This window comes from Prionailurus viverrinus, chromosome A1 (genome assembly GCF_022837055.1).
Source record: "Prionailurus viverrinus isolate Anna chromosome A1, UM_Priviv_1.0, whole genome shotgun sequence".
NCBI classification, from domain to species: Eukaryota; Metazoa; Chordata; class Mammalia; order Carnivora; family Felidae; genus Prionailurus; species Prionailurus viverrinus.
In genome coordinates this window covers 151,910,840-151,922,948 of record NC_062561.1, presented here as the reverse complement: position 1 = coordinate 151,922,948, position 12,109 = coordinate 151,910,840, and the positions used below count along the sequence as shown (strand labels likewise).

The following is a 12,109-nucleotide window of genomic DNA, read 5'->3' as shown; positions in this document are numbered from 1 at the left end:
CTGTCACAATTATACTAGCATCTATGCTGGGGTTCTAGGATTTTGTAAGATCAACTTGGAACATTTAGAGTCTTATTAAGTAATGTTCTTTTTAGTCATGTACTTCAGCAAAAAAATAGTGGTTCTGTTTTAACTTTTAATTATTTTATTTTTATTATTAAAATTTTAAAAATTGAGTATAGTTGACATACAATATCAACTCTATGAAAACATTGAAGCAATGGAAACAATGAGAACATTGGCTTCAGGTATATGACAGTTTATACATTATGCTATGTTCATCACAAGTGTAGCTACCATCTGTCCAGATACATCGCAATTACAATATCATTAACTATATTCTTTATGCTGTGCCTTTTATTCCTGTAACTTATTCATTCCATAACTCGAAGAGTGGTAGCTGTTTTTATATGAGAGAATGGAATGATTTTCTTTTTTTTTAAACTCAAAAAAATATATTTTTTCATTTAAAAAAGTATTTAGAATGCATAAAGCAAGGCAACATTTATTCTTTCTTCTCGTCTTCCAGTGTGGGGTCTGTTGGTGTTTCCTCCATGGTTGCACTGTTGCTCCCTGAGCCAGTGTTACTATCACTGGTCCCTTCCTCAGGACTGTCCACTGTCCACCCCCTCTTGCCCACTCTCCTTGTCCTCAGGAGTAGATGTGCCTTATTCGCCATTCTCTTGGCTCTCCATTGCTTGTTCAAGGTGTGTCTCCTCTGTCTCCATTGGGACTCTTTTGTTGTCCTTCTTGTCCTCGGCCTTACTGGAAGCTAGCTCTTCCTCAGGAACCATGCTGCTCTGACTGAGTTCAGCTTGCTCCGCTGCCTCTTTCTCTCTTTCCTCCTGCCTTTTGTGAGCCTATTCGTCTGCCTGTACAATTTCAGCGGCGATTTTTTCCATGTCCACTTCCACTTTCAAACTGCACAACGTTTTAAACTCATTGTTAAATGAATCTGTGCTTTCCAGGAATTTCCTCTTCTTTTCCTGGTGTCTCTCCTCTATTTGAAGAAGTTCAGCTTCTAGTTTTCACTGATGAACCATTAAGGACTGGACCTGTCGTTTGAGGACCTGCGTTCTAGTTGTTGTGACAACTGACCGAACGTCTGGCACCACACTCTCACTAAGGATTTCACTGATGAGGTGGTGGTTTCTCTGGAAACGAGCAGTGGCTGTATGCTCCACTGAAAAGCCATCATCATAGTCATCTGGATCTTCAGCAGGCTAAATGCTCATGCAAGGTTCTCCTTTCTCCATGCAAGACTCTCTGTCGACTTTCTTCCTCTAAAGCAGCTTTGGTGCGACTTTTTGCATTTATGTAAGCAAGGTATGTGGGGGGTTATAATAGGCCTTCATAGATCCATTGTACTGTATCTTTTTTGCTTTGTATTCATTTAAATATTCTTGTTTTTCTTCATCAGTGAGATCTCACCACATGCCACCAATAATCTTGCCAGTCTCCCACAACTTTAGGTCGGGGTTGGAAGATTTTACTTGGTCCCAGACCTTTCTGCTGTACCTCATGTAGGGCATCAGTGGCTTATCTGGTGGCTTTGGGGGTTTTGGAATCACAATGCCAGTGGATGCCGTGACCCGCCTGTTGGTGCCCGGGTTCCCTCCCAGCCTATAGTTGTTGTAGCCAAGATGACTGTGTGGATTGTATCCCACAAACCCTGGTGTGCTGGGCATTTGTGCTGCAGGAGCTGGGGTGGGAGGTGGGGCATAAGATGGTCTTTTGACATTTTGGAAGGTTAAATTCTCAGTTCCTTAAGAATGAATCTGAGACATCGCGGGCAGAAAAAGCGCCCGTAGCTCTGGCCTCATTTTCCTTTGTGAAATGATTTTCTTCAAAGGCTCTGCATTAGTGGATTAAAAGGGGGAGACTCAAATGTGGAAGAGTGAAGATTTCACTGGTGTTGTTGCCAGCACCTCTAGACTCCTTAAGAGCCTTCTTTAGGGAGAAGCTTCCTAGAAGCTTGGTGCTGTCTTAAAAAAAATCTCAGGAGCTCATTAGCTTCTTGTGGGACAATGCATTTTGGCTTACATTTGTAACAACTTTTAGACATTAAACTAATGGCTTTGGGCTTCACAATTCCATGGCTCCATGTAATTGCCCTGTTCTTTTTTACTTTTGTAGATGTGTGATGTTGAGACTTTCTTCCTCAAGATCAAATCCACTCCATGATGAATCTTGATCTAGAACATTTCTCTGCCCTAATCCATTCAACTGCCTTTATTTCCTTCTTATTGTTCTTCTCGCTGGTTTTGAATCTCAATCTCACCATGAATTATATGGCAAACTTCTTCCAGGGTACGCTCTTCTTCTAGAAGGAAAGACAATTATCTACCTTACCTTTCCCTTATCCTTGCATGTAAACCCATTTACTCACATTCACCAAACGTATTTCCTTAAAATAGTCACGTCTACAGACTTCCAGATACAGCTAAAATGTTCCTGTCTTCAAGAAGTCTTCCTCAGACTCCTCAGATGTAGTTAATGGATCCATTCTGTTATACAGTCTTGGCACTTGGTTTGTAACTTAGTTGTAGCTTTTACTGTGTTCTCTAGTCACTTAATGTTGTTAATCTTACTAGATGGTAGCTTTTCAGCGGCAGAAGCCATGACTTATGTATCTTTTTCTGTAGCACAGTTCCTAACCCTGGGTAAATATTCAATAAACGTTTGTTGAAAGAATAAAAAAACTAATGTGTAGATAAATGAATGGTCTAATGTACTTTTTTTGTCTCTTTGCCATTTTTTTTGCTTGTGCTTATGGCATTTTTTGTTTGTTTTCATGGTCACTACACTTTTACATTTATTAAGTGAAATATGGTCTTCAATACAGATAAACAGTCCTAATTCTTAATTCCTCTTAAATTCAACTTGAATACTCTATGCATTGGTAAAACACAATGGAATTTCATTTTATGTTTGTTTATGTGGGAAAATCCCAAGTGAATTTCTACAAAAAGGCAAAAATTAGGGTTGGTCAAGAGAATGACCACATGATATGATTTGTTTTATTAGAGCTTGTCATCAACAGCATTTGATTTCTAATTTACTTGCAATAGTTTTCTTCCTTCTTAGTAGACATTGGTAGTTAGCAGGAAAGCAGCAATCCTCTAAGTAAGTTAAATTTGAAAATGTTTTTCATCGACTTGATAGTGGGGAAGTCTGGAGTCAAGTGGTAATATTTGTATCTTGGCAACCTCATCTTTATTATGTCCCTCCCTCATTGCTGCCCTGGCCATGCGTACCTAACCCTCCTCTTCCTTATCCTCCCCTTAAAAGGGTTTTGACCTAGTAGATCATGTGGGTTAGGAGGTCTCCTCAGTTACGTGAATCACAGTTTCCTCATCTTTAAAGAGGACTACTAGATCTAGATGTTTATGAAGCTCAAATACACAATGAACACAAAAATTTTTGTGAATTCTAACAAACGATATAAATTATAGGATTATTATTTTTAATTTATTAGAAGCATCACCTGTAGCATAATTTCGTACTTCTATTTGTGTCTGTGTGTCACTTAAGATAACAATTAAGTAGTGCAGTAATCTAGTCTTGTTGGGATGCTCTTGGGACATGCTAAGCATTTTAGCAATAGACATCTGAAGAGGATCTTTCTGTCTGTTTCCACCTATGAAGATTCATGCTCACAAGTAGAGTGTGGAGGGCAGGGAGATCAGACTGATTGTGGGGCCGGGAAGGACTGACAGTGAGGGCATGGGAGATTAAACAAGAAGCAGCAGAGTATACCTCTACCTAGAGATGGCACTATGACCAACATTGTGAGATCAAGCCCCTTATTGGGCTCAGGGCGGAGTGCAGAGCCTGCTTGGGATTCTCTCACTCCCTTTCTCTCTGCCCCTCCCCCAATTGTTCTGTCTCTCTCGCTCTCTCTTTCAAAATAAATAAACCTTAAAAAAAAAAGAGAAAGAAACAGTTTTTTTTTTTTTCTATAGAAATGTCTCCCTGGCTAGTCTGTGAGTGCTGTGAGCATTGTTTTCCAATATATTTATTATAGCTTTACCCTCCTCAAAAGCAGGTATATAAAGAGTATGGTTTGGAAAAATTAAAAGGAAGTGAAGAAGTAGAAAGAAATATGTACATAAATTTCCTACCTCCTAGGTGAGATCTGGGGAAATTTGCTTATTCCAATGTTCTCATTCTTTAATTTTACTGTGTTATAGCTCATTGCCTTGTTAAATCATTTTACTCTGGACACTAACCCTTAAATGATGGTCAGTAGTTATCTATCACTTTATTTTTCACTTTTATCCTGAGCAATTTGCTTAATGCATAGTAGGTGCTCCATAAATTGATTTTAAATAATGAATAAATAATAGTGTTTTATACTTTTGAAGTAATTTCATACATATTTTGTCAGTTTTTCTTACCTCATTCTCCATGTGTGATTATCATCTCATTTAAAATGGTAAAATTAACTTTGTTTCTTCCAGGGTATGCTAATCTGAGATGGGAGCTCAGTTTAAAATCAATTTTAAGTTAGGGATAGCTGGGTAGCTCAGTCAGTTGGGCATTCAACTTCAGCTCAGGTCATAATCTCTCGGTTTGTGAGTTCAAGCCCCACAGTGGGCTTGCTGCTGTCAGCGCACTTCAGATCCTCTGTTCCCCTCTGCCCCTCCCCTGCTTGTGCTCTTTCAAAAATAAATAAAACATTTTATTTTATTTTATTTTATTTTATTTTATTTTTTAAAATTTTTTAACGTTTTATTTATTTTTGAGACAGAGAGAGACAGAGCATAAACAGGGGAGGGGCAGAGAGAGAGGGAGACACAGAATCAGAAGCAGGCTGCAGGCTCTGAGCCATCAGCCCAGAGCCCGACGCGGGGCTCAAACTCACGGACCACGAGATCATGACCTGAGCTGAAGTCGGCCGCTCAACCAACTGAGCCACCCAGGCACCCCAATAAATAAAACATTTAAAAAAATTAAAAAAAATAAAATCAATTCAAGTTACACCCCGGGTTGGTAGTCGTTTAGTCTCAGAGCAGGCAGACCCATCTCTTGGTAGTTACCTTGGCCTCCCTCTCTGTGATCTGGTCTCTACCCTCCCTCCCTACATCTCTGATCTCACCTCCTAGTATTGTCCCTCTCTCACTGCTCTCCAGGTACACTGGCCTCCTTGCTGTTCCTAAAACACTCCAGATATGCTTCACATTGGGGCTTTCTTTTTTTTTTTTTTATTAAAAACAATTTTTTTAATGTTTATTTGTTTTTGAGAGAGAAGGAGACAGAATGCGAGTGGGTTGGGGCAGAGAGAGAGGGAGGCACAGAATCTGAAGCAGGATCCAAGCTCCAAGCTGTCAGCACAGAGCCCGACATGGGGCTCGAACCCACAAACTGTGAGATCATGACCTGAGCTGAAGTCCGATGCTCAACCGACTGAGCCATCCAGGTGCCCCAACACATTGAGGCTTTCTCACTAGCTGCTTCTGCCTGGAACATTCTTTCCATAGATTTCTGCTTGTTTAACTCTCTCATCTCTCATCTTAGCAACCGAACACTCTGATAGACATTACTACCATTCATCAATATCCAATTCCCCTCTCAACGAGGCAGATCACACTTCCTTTCTTCCTTGAAGTTAGACAGGAGCATATGATTTGTTATGGCCAAAGAAATGTGAGCAGAGGTGACAGGTGTCACTTCTAGGTGGATGTTTTTAAAAGCCTGTGTAGATTCTCCTATGTATATTCTCTTGTGTACAATGCTGTCTTCCCTGTGTCCCTGCACCTGTCAGCCTTTCAGATGATGGGGTCTCTATTAGCCTGGATCTCTGAGTGAGGATGGCATGGGCAGAATGCCCACCAACCTGTAATGGATATTTTGCATGAGCCAGAAATAAACCTGCATTGTTTTAAGCTACTGAGATTTGAGGGTTGTTTGTTACTACCACATAACCTAGCTAATCATGAATAATATTACTATTCAGTCATATTACTATTTAATAATACTACTTATTACTATTCAATACTGCAATCTATTCTCCACCCCCACCCCAGGGCACTCCTTTTTCTTTACTCCACTTTACCTTTCATAGCACTTATCACCTTCTATACAGATATTAAATACTTTATTTACTATGTTTATTTTTTATTGTCTCTGTCCTCTCCATTCGCCATGCTCCCACATGAATGTAAGCTCTGTGGGGTTAGAGCTCTTTGTCTGTTTTATTCAATTATAGGAGATAAGGCATTCAATAAATATTTATTGAATGAATGAATATTAAGGACCACCATGTTCTGGATGTTGGAGATGCAGAGATAAAGCACCTTCCCTTACTTGCCCTAGTCTCATGACTGATACAGATAACATGTAATTATACTGGCAATTCATTGAGAAGAGCAGAGGTATAGCCACAGCACTGTTGGGAGGCATTAGTAGTCACTTTACTTTGCCTAGAGATGTATGTTAGGGAGGCCCCCAGACTCATAATTTTGAGCTGGTATTTGAGGCCAATTAAGGGAGACCCAGGCAGATAAGGGAACAGGGAATTCTAGGCAGCATATACTAAGAAAGACAATGAGACAATGAGAAATAGCATGGTTTATTTCAAGAGCTGCAGATAGTTTGGTATTGCTGAAGTTCCATATATGGAGGATAGAAAGGTGAGAAAGGTCCTGTGATGGTTAATTTTATGTGTCACCTTGACTGGACTAAGGGGTGCCTAGATAGTTGGTAAAAGCTTATTTCTGGGTGTGTCTCTGAAAGTGTTTCTAGAAGAGATTAGCGTTTGAACTGGTGAACTGAACAAAGTAGATGACCCTCTCCAATGTGGGTGGGTATCATCCAATCCATTGAGAGCCTAAATAGAACAAAAGGGTGAAGAAGAACAATTAATGTGTCTCTACCTGAGATGAGTTATCAATCTCCTGTCTTCTGCTTTTGGACTTAGCTGAGAACCTACTCCACCAACCCTTATTCTTAGCCTTTTGGACTTGGATCGACTTACACTATCAGCTTTCCTAGTTCTCTAGGGTGTAGGCAGCAGATCATGGGACATCTTGGCCTCCATAGACACATAAGCCAATTCCTATAATCAATCTCTTATCCCCCCCTCTCTCTTTCTCTTTGTATATCCTATGGTTCTTTTTCTCTGGATGACCCTGAGTGATACAGATTCCAGGAGTGGTGTATGTTGCGGTATCCCTTCTAAGGTGAAGGATAAGTTATATCTGGCCCCTACTACAACCAAGAAGTACATTACCTAGTGGGTCTCTGAATTTTGGAGGCAACATATTCCTCATCTGGGTGTGTTACACTGGCCCATTTGCTGAATTCCCTGAAAAGCTGCTGGTTATAAGTGGAGCCGCAAACAAGAGAGGGCTCTCTGACAGGTCCAGGCTGCTGTGCAAGCTGCTCTGCCACTTGGGCCATATGATCCCACAGATCCAATGGGGCTTGAAGTGTCAGTGGCAGACAGAGATGCTGTTTGGAGTCTTTGGCAGGCTTACATAGGTGAATCGCAGTGCAGATCTTTGGGATTTTTTGGATCAAGGCCCTGACATTCTCCATTCATAAGTAGTCTCTTTTTTCTTTTTTAACATTTTTAACATCATGATATTCTACATAGCATTACTTTTTCAGATCAAGGAACTCAATTCATAGCAAAGTAAGTGCAGCATTGGGCCCTTATTGGTGGAATTCACTGGTCCTACTATGTCGCCTCCATCCTGAAGCAGCTGGCCTGATAGAACGGTGGAATGGCCTTTTGAAGACTCAGTTACAGTACTGGCCAGGGGGCAATACTTTGCAGGCTGGGGCAAGGGTTTTTGGAAGGCTATATGTGCCCTGCAGTTGTGAACCTGTGAAATCAAACGTTACATATTTCCAAAATGCAGTAGTGGGATAGGGATTAGATATACATTCCCATTCCAAAAGGGAGAAAAAAAAAGGAGTAACAAATCCATGGTAATCCTAAACCTAATAGGTCAAACAACACTAAATCCCAGGGCTTGAAAGCAATCCTTCTTGGCTCAGTGCTCTGCCTTGTAGACAGACTGGGATCAGAGTTGTGCCCACAAGGCTCTGAGTGGTCCCACCAGCTTTGCTGAGTGCAGCCTATGATGCAGCTCTCCCAGGCTGGAATCACATGCTGTTGTTTTACCAGTCTGTGGTAATGGAGGTAGCAGGTCCTCATGGCTCTGCTGGGTATCGCCCTAGTGAGCACTCTGTGGTAGTCCTGCCCCAGCAATGGCCCTCTGCCAGAGTTGGGTAGTTGGTGGCTCCATTCTTTAAAATCTAGGTGGAGGTAGCCATGGCCTCTGTATTGCTGGATATAGCACATGTTGTACCAGGGCTTACTAAAGCCACACCTGTGGGCTGAAGAATGTGACACCAGAATGTGGGGAGCTCATTTCGATCTGAGACCTCATCATAATAGCCTTTACCATCCATATTTCTACCAATATTCTGTTTATGACCATTTATATGTTCTCTAAGGAGATTGAGGCCTTCTCTATAACTGTCCTCTTCTCCTTCTAAGCCCTTCACCAGATTTGCTTTTTAGGAGTCTCTTGACAGCAATATAGGCTTTTTCTAGCATGCACTGCAAAATGTTTCCAGCCTGTACCTGTTACCCATTTCCAAAACCACTTTCACAATTTTGGTATTTGTTACAGCAGCACCCCATACCTGGTATCAATTTTATGTCTTAGTGCTTTAGACTGCTATACCAAGATACCACAGACTGGGTTTTATTTCTCAGAGTTCTGGGGGCTGGGAAGTCCAAGATCATGGCACCAGTAGATATGATATCTGGTGGTATAAGTCCTAATCTGAGTCCAAAAGTCTGAGAACCAAGAATACCGATGTCTAAGGGCAGAAAATGGATGTCTTAGCTCAAGCAGAGGAAGTGAATTAGCCCTTTCTCCACCTTTTTGTTCTATTGGGGCCCTTCAGATTGACTATGCTCACCTACATGCATTTCTTTACTCAGTTCAGTGGTTCAAGTGGTAATCTTTTTCAGACATGCCCTCCAAGATACTTCCAGAAAGAATGTTCTACTAGCTACCTGCGCATCTCTTAGTTAGCCCTGTCAAATTAACACATAATATTAACTATCAAAAGTCCCCAAATTGATATATTGAAGTCCTAATCCCCAAGGATATGGTATTAGGAGGTGGGGTTTTTGGGAAGTAATTGGCTCATGAGGGTAGAACACTCATGTTTGGGATTAGTGCCCTTATCAAAGAGCCCCCACAGAGTTCCCTACCCCTTCTGCCATGTGGGGACACAAAGAAAAATCTGCGACCTGGAAGAGACCCTCACCTGATCCTGCTGGACCCCTGATCTCTAACTTCCAGCCCCCAGAACTGTGAGCAGTGCCTGTTGTTTATAAGCTCCCTACTGTGTGGCATTTTGTTATAGCCACTGAATGGACTAAGACAGGGCCAGATCATGAAAGACTCTGAATATCATCCTAAGGAGTTTGACCTAGTGGTGTGTAATCTACTGAAGAATTTTAAGCAGGAGAATGAAGGAATCATATGAAGTATATTTTAGAAATATTACTGTGACTTCAGTATGGTTGTTGGACAGAGAAGGTAAAAAGGCTGATGAAATAGTCCAGGTAAGCGATGATGACTGTGAACTAAGGCATAAGCAATGAGAATTCAGAGGAAATGACAGTGACATATTAACCATGGGGAAGACTAGAAGATTCAAAGCAGAAGTTTGAGATTTTATTTTAAACATTTTGTTATTACTATTATAATTTTAGTGACTGAATGATTCTCAAAGTAGGTAAAACAGAAGGAAGGCAAATGATTGAGTTGAGGTGACTATGAAACTCCTGGAAATAAATACCCAGTATGTCTATGGATGCATAGGCCCAGGTCAATAGACTAGAGGAGTCATTAATCTCTAAGACTGGTTAAAGCTATGGATATAGGATGAGAGTGGAGGGAATCCTATAAAATCACATACTGGGATTGGGAAGAGAAAAGATTAATCTGGTTAGAGAAAGATACGGCACAATCCAAGATTAGCAAAGAGAATGGTCTGTGAAGACTTAACAGAAGAGAGAGTGTCTAGGGTTCAACCCATAAAATTCTACATGGAGATCAAGAGCTTAGAAAGCAGCCAGTGGATTTGACTTATGGTATGAGTGAATTTTACTTACCCAGAAGTAGAGATATCCTTAAATCCTGACTCAACGACTGTGAGCTGAAGTGCTAAGGAACCCAGACACGTTCAGGGTCACACAGATAGTTAGTGGCAGAGTTGAGCTAAAATGCTCTTTGCAGTACTTCTTCTTTGTCTTAGGACTACATTTTTCGATATTTGAAGAGTCCGTATAAGTCAAGCCTAAAAGACTTAGTAATAAGACTCATCCGTGTTTGTTCTTTTCCTCCGCTGGCCAAATTCAGCTCATTGGAAAATCCTGTTGACTCTTCCTCCAAAGTGTATCTCTGTTCTCATCTGCTCTCTCCACTTCTACCACTGCAACTCAATCCAGCCCCCATTAGCTGCTCTTGCCTATGTTACTGCAATAGCCTCTTAACGTGTCTTGATGCTTCCACTTATGCCTGCTCCATAGTCCATTTTCAACAGGGCAGCTAAAATTGTCTTTAAAAATCAGATCATTCCTTGCTTAAAATATCCCAAAACATTTCCTATAACACTGAGAGTGAAACCCATACTCTTGAAATGCCCCAAAAGGCCTCGTGTATGGTCACTATTGCCCACCTTTTCGACCATGTCACCCTCCACTTTCTTCTCCATTACTGTTCCATATACCACACTTTGTTCCATTCCTTATACAAGGCAGCGCATTCATGCCTCACTTTGCATTTCTCTGGCCTCCCGGATGCTCTTTCACCAGATTTCCATGTGGGTGGCTCTTTGTCCTCATTCAGGTCTCAGCTCAAATGTCTCTCAAGACTCTGGCTTTCCTTCTCATCCTAACTAAAGGAACCTCCCTTAGCCCTCCTCCCCAATTCAGTCTTTATTATTAGAAAATCTGTAGCACTTCTTAGCACTTCTTGAAATGACATTGCTTATTTGTTTACTCATATCATCCATCTTTTCCATGAGAACGGGAACCCTGTCTACCCTGTTTGCTTCAGTATTTCCAAGTCCTCGAGCAGTGATTGGATTATAAGATAATGGTTAGCTCTTATGTTTGTCACTTGCCCGGCACTGTTCTCAACACTTTACACATACTAACTTGTTAAATTTTCACATTAATTCCATGAGGTAGGCACAATTTATAGGTAAGGAAAATGATGCGCTTAGTTAGGTCAGTTAGGCCCTTGCCTAAAGAAGTGAGTGGGAATGCTTCAGAGAAGTGCTTCTTAGATGTCAACACCCATCAGAATCACCTGAGGGGCTTGTGAAAACAGAGGTTGCTGGGCCCCCACTTCAGTATTGCTGGTTCTGCAGATCTGGGATGAGGCCCAAGAACTGTCATTTCCAGTAAGTTCCCAGAGGATGCTGGACCAGAAACCACCCTTTGAGAATCAGTACAATAGAGTTCACAGAGCATTTTTTTTTTTTACAATATCTATTGTAATAGTCACATCCCTGTAACCCATTATTATGCCCACTTTGTAGTTAAGGAAACTGAGGCTCAGAGAAGATAACTGGCTTTCGACAACCACAGAGGAGGGAGGGAGTGGAAAAATTTCTTGGACTCAAATCTGGCTCTAAATCAGTGTTCTTGGCATTGTCCTAAGAGGCCCCTCAATGGCACTAAATATTTTAAATGTTGCTTTAGTAGATAAATTGCAAAGACTTCATGGATTTGGCAGATTAACAAAGGAACCCCATGGGAACAGAAGGAACTTCCATCTTCTACTCTATTCCAACTTGATTAATCTGAGTAACCAAGATGGTTTCTACACAAGGTGACTTGACCAAAATTTATTTGCATTCTAATTTAGACCCGCCATAAATATGATCCAACCACTTTTCCTTTTTTGCTTAAAACAGAGCCATATGATAGCATTGTAAGTGAGGTTTCTCTGGCTCATATTACTGTTAAAGAACCTTTCTTGCAAAACAAAGAAGAGATTCAAGACTATTTACTGAGAGCTACAACCTTTCTATATTTATCATTTAATCCTTTTTATAAATAACA

General features: G+C 40.9%; 1 pseudogene; it reads right to left on the bottom strand.

The window, feature by feature from the left end:
* Nucleotides 1–505: 505 nt before the first annotated feature.
* LOC125172706 (SWI/SNF-related matrix-associated actin-dependent regulator of chromatin subfamily E member 1-like) lies at nt 506–1,801 on the bottom strand (annotated as a pseudogene).
* Nucleotides 1,802–12,109: the final 10,308 nt, after the last annotated feature.